Source organism: Pseudochaenichthys georgianus, chromosome 13 (genome assembly GCF_902827115.2).
Source record: "Pseudochaenichthys georgianus chromosome 13, fPseGeo1.2, whole genome shotgun sequence".
NCBI lineage: Eukaryota > Metazoa > Chordata > Actinopteri > Perciformes > Channichthyidae > Pseudochaenichthys > Pseudochaenichthys georgianus.
In genome coordinates, this window is record NC_047515.1 from 5584441 (window position 1) to 5599247 (window position 14807).

Sequence of the window (14807 nt, forward strand, 5' to 3'; positions counted from 1 at the left end):
CTGGCTCCAAAATGGTGGAATGAGCTCCCATCGACATCAGGACAGCAGATAGCTTACACACCTTCTGGCGCAGACTGAAAACTCATCTCTTTCGACTCCACTTCGAGTGATAGAACTATTAACAAAGCACTTATATACTAATAAAAGACTGGCTTATCTAAAGCCAGTTGAGTAACACTTGAAATGTTTTTGCTCTATGAAACCTGATGTACTTATATGATTCTGTTTTCTTCAAGTTTGTATTTTGTTGGTCGAACGCACTTATTGTAAGTCGCTTTGGATAAAAGCGTCAGCTAAATGCAATGTAATGTAATGTAATTTCACAACCTTCTGAGATTTTGGGAAATAATCTCGAAACTAACTTTATCTTCATAAAGCACTGGGTGAAATGAGTCCGTCTTGTCTACAGAATAACAACTGACTTCCCTTGTTGGTGTTTGACAGGTAGCATTGCTTTGTCACATATGCTCACCTTAATACTTACATTGATTGATAAGTATGCTATAATGACTGGCTTGCTGAATATTATAGCGCTTATTATCTACTTTCTTAATAAATCAAGTTAGACACAAAACATTGATTTAAAAATGAATGCTTCATCTGAGAAAAATATTACTGCCTAGGCTGAAACGGTGGCGATTGTAACATAACATAAAATGACAGCAGCACTAATCGAGTTTCTCCACCTTTTTTCATGTTTTTTTGGCCACATCTGATGTTAAATCAACCGGACTTCTTTCTGCGGATTGATATGACTGCACTTAGTCCCTTGATCAGAGCGTCCTTAGCAGAAAGAAAAGATCATCACATAGGCTCCGGTGTAGGGAATATGAATGCCTGCTGAATAAATGCCGCACTAAGGAAAAAGACCACACCACTGTAAGTTCAAAATGACCAATCCCGATCAAGTATTCAAATAGACATAAAACAAATAAAAAAATAAAACAGCAGTGGGAACTTTACAGCCATTTCATTTGAGCTATTAAGCCGAGTCTTGTACAACAATCAAACATGAACACTGAAGTATCCCGGTCTCTTAAACATTACTGCCATATACATCTCAATTATTTCCCATTTAATTGAAACCACTTTGTAGGAATATGTTAAGTTACTTAACTTTAACCATTCAGTCTATAACCTGTAAAAGTAATCAACCGTTTGGAAATGTCCCATCATTTTCTACTTATAGCTCGCAGCTGTTCGCCTTTTGTTTCCCTTTTTAAAGCTGTTGTAGATCTGCCTCTCCCATACCCAGCCGCACGAATCATAGGGGATTAGAGACCCTAAACTCCAGATTTGTATTTGATGTATGTCTGAGCCAGTAATTCACTAGGATTTTTTTTATGTTACAGGACATGGAAGCATTAAGGTATTGGAATATTGGAACATATCTCGACTCCTGAGTAGGTTCGTAATGTAAGCTGTCAGTTAACATTAGATCTTTGAGTATGACTTTCATAAATCAGATATGGCGGCTGGCTAGATCCATTGTAATGCAGTAAATTATAGTTATTAGGTTTTCTGTATGAAGTGAAAAATGTTCAACAAGTTAGGACATAATAATTAAGAATAACACAGCTGGAGCAAGATGGTGATTATCTGCTTTTGACGTGTTTGATTTACAGAAAATATTTGTACTATTATTTTTATCCAGCTATACGTCTATGAGACTGATCTGAATCATTCATCTTAGTCATTAAAAAGCAATACTTAGCCTGTGAAAAAAATAAAGAGGAACATTAAAACTTATTAAGTATATAAGCAAATCAAAATACAATACTTATGGATTATAAAGTTTCCAATAGCAGTAAATAAATATATGACTTGCATTTAAATTGAGATTTCATCATTTAATTTGTCGCAAAATTACAGTTATTTCCACATCATTTCCTAAAGAGCCATAAAATAAGGCATAATGAATAGCCTATAATTACCCCTATTTCCAGGCATGTCTAAGAACAGAGTGTTCGGGCTGTGCAGGTAACCAGAGAAGACCCCGTCTGTTCATTTCCCCCATTCCTCCATCCTGTTATGTTCAGCTGTAGGGCAGGTAAGTGATTTAGCAGACCTGCACACTAATCTTGCACTATCCATTCTCTCCCTCCTCTCTTTCAGAGTGCTGCTCTGGGTAAATGGGGGGCTTCTCATGTTCCACAGCAGCTGGATGGGGGAGGAGAAACAGTGTGAAACAATGCTTAATTCTCTACTGCCATTTTGTCCTTGTAGCAGCATTATTAATATTGTCTGTGTGGGATTTCCCACATAATGCAGTTGTGTGGTTTGGGAATGCAAGGCTGACACACAACTCCTTCAACCCTCCCTCTGGTTGGCTGTGGTAGAACTAAATCCTGAATGACAGGGTGAATCGATATTGTGGTGTAACGGAATGCCATTTTAAACTGCAAAAGCAGAGATACTTAAAATGCTAGACAGTCTAATCAACAGAGGGCCGAATACACTTTGTCCTGTGGGCTTCACATGTACTCACTCTATATGTTAGAAAGAGTAGAGTAGGAAAATACTACCGTGTGAAAATGCTCAAGAATGGAGTCATGTCTCAGTTCAGATAATACCCCTGGTACACTGCATTGTAGTACCCTGAGAACGCTAATGCGGTGCGCACATTTTATTGAATTGCACCTTTATAGTATCGTCTCAAATCGCAATAGCAACAATATGAAAATATATTTTTTATATATAGTTTAAATATACTTTTTAACGTTAGAATAGTGAGATAAAACTAGTTGGCTAGCTTATGACGAACCCTTACGAACCCTCACAAAGTTGGCTAACCAAAAATTGCTACAAAGTGGAAACATTTAATGTAAACTTCTGTTCAGGACAGAAATGAGAGGCCCACCTACAAACAAACATTCTTACCACTAAATGACTTTGAAAGCTTACCAAAGAAAAGGTTTCATGATGTATGAGCAGGGACGCAGGAGAAATACAGTAACTACCACCAAGAGCGACTCTAAGAAACATAAGGCGCGTTCACACCGCAGTACTTTTCACACTTTAGTTCCGAAATGTCGCGTTCACACCAAAACAATCCGGAACTAAAATTAGTTCATGAGAACCTTTTTATCCTCTTTTCTGTCCCTGCTAGAGAGCAGGGACTTTCGTGGGAGAAAAAGGTTCCTGTGTCTGATTGGCTGGGTGGAATGCAAACCACGCCCCGTAAAACTCCAAAAAAGTGTTGTGAAGCCGCCATTTTATTATCCTCGCATTAGCATTATTAGCATTAGCCCAGCGCAGAAACGCAGAGAGAATAACTTATGGCAACACAAAAAGAAAACATAGGAGCAGTGGAGATGAGGAGGTGTCGGCGTTCTGGCGATTTACTCGGAAGGCTTCAGTAGAAGCTGCTGGGAGTCCAGCAGCTTCTACTGAAGCCAGTCCCCAACTCCGGGGACTTCCGGCCGGGGACTTTGGGCGGCAGTATACGCCGTGAAGTTGTTTGCGGCCTGCCAGTAAACCCAAAGCAGAAGAAGAACAAGTGACGTCAGCGGCTTCATTTGCCTAATCCTCCTCCAGGGATTTATTCCGGTGTGAACGCGATCTGTACTTAGTTCATGAAAAACAATAAGTGTGGCTTGATATTGAGTAAGAAAAAGGTTGATGAACGCTGTGAGAATGGGTCTGCAGAGAGAATTTTGCCGTGATCCCAACTGTCTGTTATCAGCCTGCAGCGAGGGAAGGAAATGCATGCGTTATATTTTAATCCTCCATGGTTGTATCTAGTAAGAATTAGAATGGAATTTAAGAATGGTAAAACTGCGCCCCCTGGGTTGTCATTCCTAAATTATGAATGACAGCTTGTGGAAAGTTTGCTAGATTACTGGTTGCATGGCAACTAGGCATCTCGCGAGTTGCGGTAATTGGTTAGTACAATAAAGAAAGGATTTGTCTTGGAATTATTTTGTGTTCCGTTTTTTCTTGGGCGGCCCTCAATCCAATAGTGGGTACCTAAATTGGCCCTCACTCATCAAAACGTTGAGAACCCCTGCCTTAAAGCATGTCGCAACACTGTCATAACAGCCTTAACTCAGTATGCATTGTATGCAGGGTTCGAGTTATGTGGGAGCCAATGGGAGCTGAGCTCCCATAAGGAGGGGTCTGAGCTCCCACGGACGCAGTGAAATCATACATCTGCGGGGGTCGCTAATACATTACCAACAACCATTATTTTTAATCACAAATAATGCACGTGTCAATGTAATGAGTTTTATTTACGTTAACGAGGTAAATAGGCTAAAAGAAAAACATGTTTTCCAAAAGAACAACACATCTCTTGAATAACAATATGCCTTCACTGCACCTCCAAGATACGCAATACATTATTGCACAATCTATGCCTGTGAGCGTGCTGCGCGAGCCGAGATGATGTGTGTGTGCGTAGTTGAACCTTTTCATATTTAAGTTTGTAGCAAGTAGAGGGCTGCTGGCAGGCCCGGACTGGCCATCGCGAGGCCCGGGAGGTTTCCCGATGGCCTGGCGATTTTTTAATGTAGGGTATTGTGAACGCAACACTGTGCAAATGTGGGTTTGCCTCACACAGGGTGACTGTCTGTCTATGATGTGGCATCTGTTTCATATGGGTGTTTCCATAGATCTAGTCTCTTTATTTTCCCCTCAAAATACACCAGATTGATGAATTTAACTGCAAAATAAAAAAAATATGTTATACATATAATATATATGTTCACATGGATAGGTTCCGAAATACATTTCCACATTTTTTAAGATAGTGTTAGTTTCAAAGACCCCCATAGAGCTCAGTTTATAACTCGAACCCTGATTGTATGCATATATGTGACAAGTTCTGATGAACCTTTGTGGGAAAAGTACTGCGGTGTGAAAGCGCCTATAGCTCCGCATTACAAGAAAGCAACCTTGTAGAAGCATATATCAAAGTCTGTAGTGGTTGCTCAATGAATGTCAAAACGAAAATGATGAAATTATAAAGTGCTAGTTTATGCTAAAAACATATTAGCTTAATGCCAGTGTATGTCCCATAGCAACGGCCCACACGGTTTCTTATTGTGTCTTTAACTTTCTTAATGCTACTCCATAAGTATTTTATGAAAGCAATATCTCACTTCCAAATATCTGATCACATAGCTGTTGTCATTAACTCGTTAATCTTGTCAGACAACACTGCAATTATAGAGTACTCTCCTGTTGGCGGCGATGCAGTTGAATTGCTTGCCAACGCGAAAGAGGATGAAGAAGAAGACAGATATTTTTAGTTTGATGTTGTCTAGGAGTTTCACTGTGGACACAACTCTCTCCGAAACAACTTGGAAACACAACTGGAACCAAGACATTTTCACATGTCTTGTATTTCTTTTAAGAACAGTCAAGTGACATGTTAGCTGTCAGACTTGATTAAATATCAATAATTTAAGAAGAAGGATTTGTTTTATTTTTTGTAAATAATAAGAGAGCAGTGTGACAGGGCAACACGTCCCTCTTGTCTCGCAAGACATTCACTTGAGCAATACCGGGCAAAACTGGTAAACCAAATAACTGGACTGGTTCTTGGTCTGTAAAGGACCAGCACACCGCCCTCTGTTGGGTCCGGGGCAGTAAATCACATGCAGGGTGGCTGCTGGAGGGAACACCGTCTGTCAGTCGCAGTTCACACAGTTGTTCTGGGAGCAGCCGGATGGAAATGTGATCCTCCTCCTATTCAACCCTCCCATTGATTCTGTGAAGCCTCTAACCTCCCTCAGTGGGGAGGGGGGGGAGCTAGCCCATGTTAATCAGGAACACACACACACACACACTCTTTTTCTGTGCCTCTCGGTAGTTCCTTAATAAGTGTTTGTGTGTAGATAAGGAGATAAGGAAGAAGCAAACCTGGACGCCGCACAGAGAGGAGCCAATTAAAACCATTAGAGCTCAGTCTTGACTGGACTTCCACAGGATGAAGAGGGGGGGGGAGATGGGGGAGTAGAGTGAGGGAAAACAAAAGAGTGAGGGAAACAAAGACTCATTTAAATCCAGATTTCTCTACAGAGTTGGAGAATGTGTTAATATCACCTGTTTTCACACACAGGGTGAAGGGGGGCGGGGCAGAGTGCAACAATTGAGCAGAGGGGGAGTGAGAAAAAGAGGGGAGGCAGGAGAAAGTGTAACGAGGTTAAGGGAGAAGAGGAAAATGGTGAAGGAGGGATGAAGGAGCAATGAGATGAGGAGAGATAAAAGGACTGCTCAAGGGGACCGGACTCACAGAAGCAAACGAGGGAGGGTGAAAGGGAGGAATGGGGGGGAAATAATTGATGGGGAGGGAGGTGGAGATGGAGTTATGTGTGAGAAAAGGGGAGGAGGAGGGATCGAAGAAGAGGAAAAAGAAAAAAAGGAACGTGGGAGATTAAGGAAGAGTGATGTGACACACATGGAACGAGAGCAAAGGAACACATCTGACAATACAAGAGAGTGACGGCACTACAGTGTGTGTGTGTGTGTGTGTGTGTGTGTGTGTGTGTGTGTGTGTGTGTGTGTGTGTGTGTGTGTGTGTGTGTGTGTGTGTGTGTGTGTGTGTGTGTGTGTGTGTGTGTGTGTGTGTGTGTGTGTGTGTGTGTGTGTGTGTGTGTGTGTGTGTGTGTGTGTGTGTGTGTGTTTCAATGCTGACAGAAAGTATTCTTTTGTGTCTCTCCCTGTACCAGCACTGTGGAGCTTTCCTATTGGCTGAGAGGATGTTAAGAATAAAGCATGTTTCAATGTGATTGGTGGGGGGGTCTAGCCCTTTCCCAGGGCTGCGGTCGAGTGTCCAAAACAAGTCCTATCTCTTTACCAAAGCACTTCTCCTTAACCTCTGTGAACAAGTCGTGGGGTTAAGGAGAGTTGAAAGTCCCCATTACGAACATGATCCATGTGTGTCATCACGTTGGTTTCTGTGAGGCTGAATGGTGCAGACTTTAAATGACGTGAAAGAAAGTAATTAAGCTCCTTTCCTATCATTTAGAAAATTCAAACATGGCCGATTCTTAAGTACTTCAGGGTCCTTTTACTCCGTTAGGAACCTTCCCAAGAGAACAGACTATTCGACCTCAACCCAGATATTATTTTGTGTTAAACAGAAAAACACAACACTGTTTGTTTTTTCCCAACAGTGAATGATCGTGCAGCACGGCCCGCCTCACTGTTCATTTCTCATCCATTGCTCTAGAGCAGGGGTGTCAAACTCAAGGCCCGGGGGCCAAATCCGGCCCGCGACTTCATTTCATGTGGCCCACAAGAGCTCTGAAAGAATGTAATATGTTTATTATACGGTTACAGGCCGATTTACAGATGCACGATGTCCATAAACTACATGTCCCACAATGCATCTTACATTAGATTTTTTTTTTTTATTTAACTAACTTTTTTCCAGAATTTGGCTTTTCTTTTAAAATAATTTTGGGACATTCTCACTGAAGAGACTTGCACTTATTTGCCCTAGACTTCTTCTTAGACGTAGTTATCTATGAAGCTTTTACCCTATCCGATAATAATCCAATGCAGAGGCAATAAAGTAATATAATACATTATTTTATATATATTAAATATTTATATATGTATGTTTATATAGTCTTAAACTTACAACCGGCTCTTTGGGTGCAACCATAATGCTGATGTGGCCCGTGATGAAAATGAGTTTGACTCCCCTGCTCTAGAGCTAGATTACATACACACCAAGGACACTGCCTGGTTATTAGTGTGTGTGAGTGTGTGTGCGTGATTGTGACATGAATAATCATGGTCATACTCTCTGCTCTCTCATTTATTATACACGACCACTTGTTTTTGTCACCATCACTCCGGGGCTACTTCCACCTGATGGCATATTAGGCGAGAGCTGTGCGCATGTTGTCCACCGTCAGTCTAATTAAGGAAGCGTCATTTCCCTTACACCATAAAGGACGAAAAGCCATTATAAGACGTAGTGTTACATCCACAAACACATTGAGTGCTAAGGCTTCACTTGGCTCATTCTTCCCTGTTGTCTCTCTGGTACCGAGGACGTTCACAAAGCATTGCATTAGGTCCTGTGTCCACAGAGCCTTTGTTCTGGCAGAAAGGTGCTGGGGAGAGCATCCTTCCATCCAAAACCCTCCTAGTGCTTATTTTATTGCATTTATTATTCCATATTTTTCCTATGTGTCACAACAGTCGTGTGCCGCTTGCAATGTCCTCGTGGCTTTTATTATCTGTTTATGCCACGATATATTTGTTTGACATGGTTTGTTCACCATTACAACCCACCAAAAGAGTCTTGCTCTCGCACTTTGACGAGCTAGTCCCCGCTCAATCTGCAACATCTAGTGTCCACCAAGGAAATCCGCTCAAACAAATTGGCCTTTTGGTCTTTGTTATGTTTGTATATGTGTTAGTCTGAAAGACATGGTCGAATACAAGATTCTCCAATAATGTAAAACATGTTTTTAAAAAGACGCTGGCACACAAGAAGAGGCACTTGGGGACGTAAGGTACAATATTGTACACTAACACCAATATTCATTTTCAAGTCTTTGTATATTTCTCATTATGTCATATCGGCCATTTTTTTATTTTTTACATGAACACATTTTTCATAAGGATCTTCGATGATGTCATTAAATAATGATGACATTTGACAGTTGTAATATTAACTTGGCAGTGCTCTCTACAGCCAATCATATTGGTAATGTCCATGTGTACAAATGGCCTGGAATCATTTGGAAGTCTGTCCTATAGAATAACTAACCCAAAAGAAACATGGTGGACTAACATAAACAGTAATTGTACAAGCAAACCATTTCCCCATCATCTTTGAAATCCCTTCACAACCTGACATCGCTTAAACCTGAACGACCAAGCGCTGTTTTCCTCTTATATCCATCTACTGTACTGCCGCGGTGAAATGCTCTGTAAATGCCCCAAAGAGCTGGCAGCCTTCTTAGTAATGGTCTTGTTTAATTGGTAATTATCCAAATGTGCCAGCACTAATGATGAGAGCAGATTTGAGGTGGCAGCATATGGGTTGGGTTATGCTGGAAAACGACTTATTTGAGGTGGGTTATCAGACACACTCATAGTGTTTTACTCTGATGTACACGTTAAAAGTGTTGGACAAGTGAAAACAAGAGTCTTTTCCCTTATTCTGACATTGGAAAGGTGTAAGGCTTCCAACCATCCAACATGCTGGTGATGGTACCTTCAGGGATATATGATATGACTTAATATGTTTATCTTAATCTGTACAATTAAAAACAACTTTTTATGACTCATTCTTCCCCTTACCTTTACATGTTTTGATTTTGCGGATAAACATTATGGGTTGTTTCCGGACCCACTCCGATTCTGTGCTGGTCGTTGAAACTTCTCCCAAATTGCACCCAACTCTTCTGCTACTTTCTAAATTGAACACTCAGGATTGTATTACTAAATATGCATAATGCACTTTATTTGACTTTAAAGCAAAGTAAAGGCAGTACAAAACTGAGTATGGGGTGGGTGCTATGCAACCATACTGAACATTACATCACATTGCATTTAGCTGACGCTTTTATCCAAAGCGACTTACAATAAGTGCGTTCGACCAACAAGATACAAACTTGAAGAAAACAGAATCATATAAGTACATCAGGTTTCATAGAGCAAAAACATTTCAAGTGCTACTCAACTAGCTTTAGATAAGCCAGTCTTTTGTTAGTATATAAGTGCTTTGTTAGTAATTCTATCGCTCGAAGTGGAGTCGAAAGAGATGAGTTTTCAGTCTGCGCCGGAAGGTGTGTAAGCTTTCTGCTGTCCTGATGTCAATGGGGAGCTCATTCCACCATTTTGGAGCCAGGATAGCAAACCCACGTGTTTCTGCTGATGGGAACTTGGGTCCCCTTCGCAGCGAGGGTGCAGCGAGTCGTTTGCCTGATGCAGAGCGGAGTGCACGTGCTGGGGTGTACGGTTTAACCATGTCCTGGATGGAGGAAGGGCCAGATCCATTCGCAGCATGGTACGCAAGTACCAGTGTCTTGAAGTGGATTCTAGCAGTTACCGGAAGCCAGTGGAGGGAGCGGAGGAGCGGCGTGAACAATAGTGTTATTGGCTGACACCCATGAACAGTACTTCTAATATCCCATAAACTAGGTATGATTTAAAGACTTAGCAGGTATAATGTAAAATGAGAATAAGATAAATTAAGCACTCCAAATAAATTAAGCTTAAAGACTTGCAGAGACCAAACCATATTGAAAACAAATGTGCTACTTCATTGCAAGTAGAAGCTGTTTAATGTCTGATGAATAAATCATGGCTCCACAATGATGTAAAACTGAATGGGTTACAGGACATTTCATGTTATTGATACTTCTTCCAAACCAATGCAATAATGTCCTTACATTTAGCACTGAGCTTTACAGTAACCATTTACAGTAACCATAATAGGACATTACACTTTCATTGAGCTTCCATCCAAGGAAGCGACTTACAATAAGTCCTTTCAAACTCAATGAGATAAACCATTGTAAGTGCTGCTGCATTATATTCAAGTGCTAAGTACACAAGTGAGGCCTTCTATTTGATGTATTCTTTGTATTGGCCAAGGTGCAGTGGAAACAGGTGCTCAATCTGCGATGGAAGATGTGTAAACGTTCTGCTGTCCTGATATAGATGGGGAGATTGTTCCCCCATTCTAAAGCCAGACAAGTTACCATATCCTACTGCGGACACACACTTGCAAATAGATAGGTACTAAATTAATTCAGTTATTGCTTTCTAACACCAACTATCATCTGTTGTCTTTATCTGATGCAGTTTTAAGCGATATATTTTGAAATGTTAGCAGAAATGGATCATGGCTAAATGAGGTTTTCTGGCCCAATGGATGCCCTTCTGCCGATTGATGCGTTCACCGGAGTCGGCAGCAGTGACTGTGGGCACCATTGTGCTGTATCTCTCTGTATGGGTGAGATAATGCACCCTCCCATCTCTCTTCTGGCTCTCCTCCTCCTGTCTTGTTGGGCTGTTTGTTTTGTCCTCCACCTCTCATGTTCTCCGTTTCAGCTCGTCTGCCAGTCTGCCTTTCTGTGTCTTGCTACTCTCCTTCCAGAAAGAGGACACTGTAATTATCACAGTAGCATAGAAAGCAGACCTAGTGTTTTGCTGCATAGAAGGATGTGGCGGTGCGGCCTCTTAAGACAAATTAAATAAAAATAACCCAATTTATGTTAGGAACTTCAATTTTGTAAAAGCATCAGGGCATACACAACACGTGACAAGACAACCAAGGAGTTGGCAACGAACAAGTGCAGCGTAAAACAAGGGCTTGACTAAAGCTTCACAATTCTTTCTTGTGTATGATTCTGTGTCAGGTCATGGTGTTAATGCGTACATCACATTTGACTTTCAACTGGTTCAGATCTAATGTGTATGTGAATCAGTCTTTTTTAAATAATTGCTTACATACCCCTTTTCCACCAATGCGATGCCAGGTTCGGTTCAGAGAGTGTGGCCGATTGCAAACAAGTGTTCTGTTCTTCCGCTGTAGAGGAATGCGTTCACGAAAACTAGTTCAACTTGAGGCTGCAGCAAAGCAGCAACAGTTTGCGGCAACTGTAGACATTTGTGGCAGAATCAGTAGTGCCAAAATCACAATGTAGCAAGAAAGCGATTAAACGCGATATATATAACCGTTGCGCAATAATCACCGCGCTTTCGTGTGGCATATTATGTATCATTCACCAAACAGCTGCGACATTGAGATATATATATTATGTGTGATCGCATTTTCAATTAAACACGACAACAAACTAAGTATTCTTTTGGTTTTATGGCTCTAAATGTTGTTATTGATTAGTCGGACTGGGTTCGGTGGCGAGGCTAGCATCCATGTAATACAAGAGAAATGTATTTAAATCCTTATTTATGGTGTTATGGTGCCTAACAGCCAATTAAAACTGAAGAACATATATATGTACAGTATGGGGTAATAAGCATCTGTCCAACTGTGAACAAACTAGCCCGAACAAGGCACTAGAACCAAACTCATTTGAGTGGAAAAGGGGTTGCAGTGATTTCATCAGAGGGCATTTCTTGTCAGTCAGCAGCGTTTTCAACGAAGTCTCCAGCACCCTCTGGTATCAGCGTGGGGCTAGACTTGAATATAGATTTGAAGATAGATATTGTGGCAGCCATTGTGGATATGGTGCCCATTAACATTATTGGAGCTTCCCTACAGAGGTTTATTGTAATCGTGCTGTATTCACATGCTCTCTGTTAGCTGTGGGTAATTATGTTGGTGGCTAAAGAACCGTTTGCAGCCTCCTGCTATACATTATTCTGCTGCATGTGTCAGCCCACCGCTCACAAGGTGAATGCTACTTCGTCAGCAGGTGAGCTGGGAGCTAAGAGAGAATAGCTGCCGACATATAGCTGTGTATTAGCAAGGTCAGAGCCAGCGGTGTGTCGGGGTGTGGAGGCTGCCGGCTGCTGTTTGCAACACAATTCAAGGCCAATTAGCCTGCGATGAAAAGCTAATGAGAGGGTGTTTAGAGCTGACAGTAAGTAGGGCTTCTCTGTGGAGAATGATAGTGTTTTTGTGTGTCGCTTTCCCTTGTGGTGTGTGTGTGTCTGCTTGTGCAAACATTTAGCAGACACAGGCTTGTGGGGTGTCCTTGTATAGAACAACAGTGCAATTATGCACTTAAGACACATTTAAATGATGTGAATTCCCAGGGGTGCGGCTGTCGAAAGAACATAACTTTTAGAGATCCATTTTTTAACACTTTAATTTGTCTGGAACCAAAAAGAGTATCTATCATCACACCCTTGAAGTAGTATTGTATTGCTCAAACTTTATTAAACCACATACAACTTTACTCTGAGTTATTATAGGCATCTTAAAGGTTCCAGTGACTCTGTATGTCAGTTTGACAATATTACCTCATTACACTCCACTTCTTCCCACCGGATAACATCGGGAATGTAAGAGAAATGTCAAGGACATTTCAGACAAAGACTTTCTGAAATGTTATGTATTTAAAGTGTGGTATACATTTTGTGTTTGATATGTATGTGTGGATATGTGTGTTGGACTGTATGTGTCCAGGAAGAATAGCCAGTGCTCATGCTAATGGAGATCCTATGAGTATCGCTTCTCAGCTATGCGCTATACCTTTTCTATACATAGTTCAAAGGTTAATTCAATAGTGTATCATTCATGTATTTGAAATGCAAACTAAACCCCCTCTCCAGAGCAAAGGAGCGCAACAAAATCAAGCATCAGGATTTTTAATGATGTGCAGCACAATGACAGTGTTCTATACACTCACACACATTCATAACACTATGGTGTGCTTTGAAAATTACAGGCAGCAAAGCAAACAAGAGAAAATATGATTTGGCCTAAAATATGTAATTATCCAAACAGTACTGGTGTCTACATTCCCACCAGAAATAACTCAATCAAAACATGTAGGCCTAAGCTTAATTATCTCTATCTATGTGGATTTACAAGTCACACAGACCCACACATTGGATTAAAACTGTAAAACATTAGCTGCAGTGTGATGTGGATAGATCCAGCTGCCCATGGCTTCTCTCTCTAGTCGATAGTCCTTGTGAACACTGTCTCTGATCTCAATTCTAGTATCTAAAGGGGAGAGCCACGTACCATGTACACGTGGTGCACGTCAACGCGCCGCACACTGCCCGACAACCAGCGCTCAGCGCAAACTGCTACATATGGGGACAGGAATACACTCATATGGCCACAAGTATGTGTTTGTTTGTGTTTGTATATGTGTGGTGTCAAACATAGCACAGAACACTTTTCCCAGACGCGTGTTTACGGTTCCTCCAAATTTGGAAGCCTCCCGGGTAATGTTGGATTGTATTCATTGAAAATAATAGCCGGCTCAATTCAATCGGCACAGCTACTACAGTATAATGAGCATGTTCCAGACATATGCCATTTCTTCCAGCAAACGCGTAATAAGAAGCACCATAAGGGAGGACATGGACTTTGACTCGTTGGTTGGTCTTGCCGGTTACGCAATCTTTAAGACTTAGCTCAAAGACATGTTGGGGTACACAGTAGTCATTTGGCAGTTAAGGCTCTGATGTTAGGCCAATGGGGTTTTATGTAAATGTGACATCCACTACAAATACACATAAGACAAAGGGTGATCACGTTTGATTTACCCACATCTGTTTATCAGGAAAACACAACAAATGCAATGAATAAAGATATTTCTTCCTTAATGTAAACCCCAGTAATCTGGGAAATGTCCCAAAACAAACATTTGTTCGAGATCTAATTGAAAACAAATGCCAGTCCCATTGCTCTAGAAATACACATTCTTTGCAGCACTTTTAAACCTTGGAGAGCATAAGATGTGTAGCAGTACCCGTTTCTATACAATTACTGACCCTAATGGGAATAAGAAAGTGCTCAAAGAGTACCATCCTTTGCAGCATATAAAGGCCAATGACCTAAAATAATTTTCAATCCAAGACATATTGAGCATGTGTTATGTTTTTGATTGAATAGTGAAAACTGAACAAAATCACAACGTGGATTCAAAGGGTTAATGCAGTGTTTTTGCATCATTACTGTGCCTCCCCGCTGGCTCTAGATTTTCAAAGGAGAGTTGTCCTGACCCAGATGACTGAAACTGTTCTCAGAGACTCCCAGTAGGAAAGTCCTCAAAACCTCCACAGTGCCAAAGCCCCACATCCACCCTCGCTGACTGAAGTTGACAATAAGATGACAGTTTAAGGTCAGACGAAAACTGAAGTGTTGTTTTTGGCATTTCACTCGTTCTAGCCTTTCTTCCCTGAAT

At 41.1% G+C, this 14807-nt stretch overlaps 1 protein-coding gene across 4 annotated transcripts in view; it reads left to right on the forward strand.

Annotated features, from left to right (window-relative positions):
• fat3a (FAT atypical cadherin 3a) overlaps positions 1-14807 on the forward strand; it is a 204433-nt gene that overhangs the window by 71000 nt on the left and 118626 nt on the right. The window lies entirely within an intron of this gene.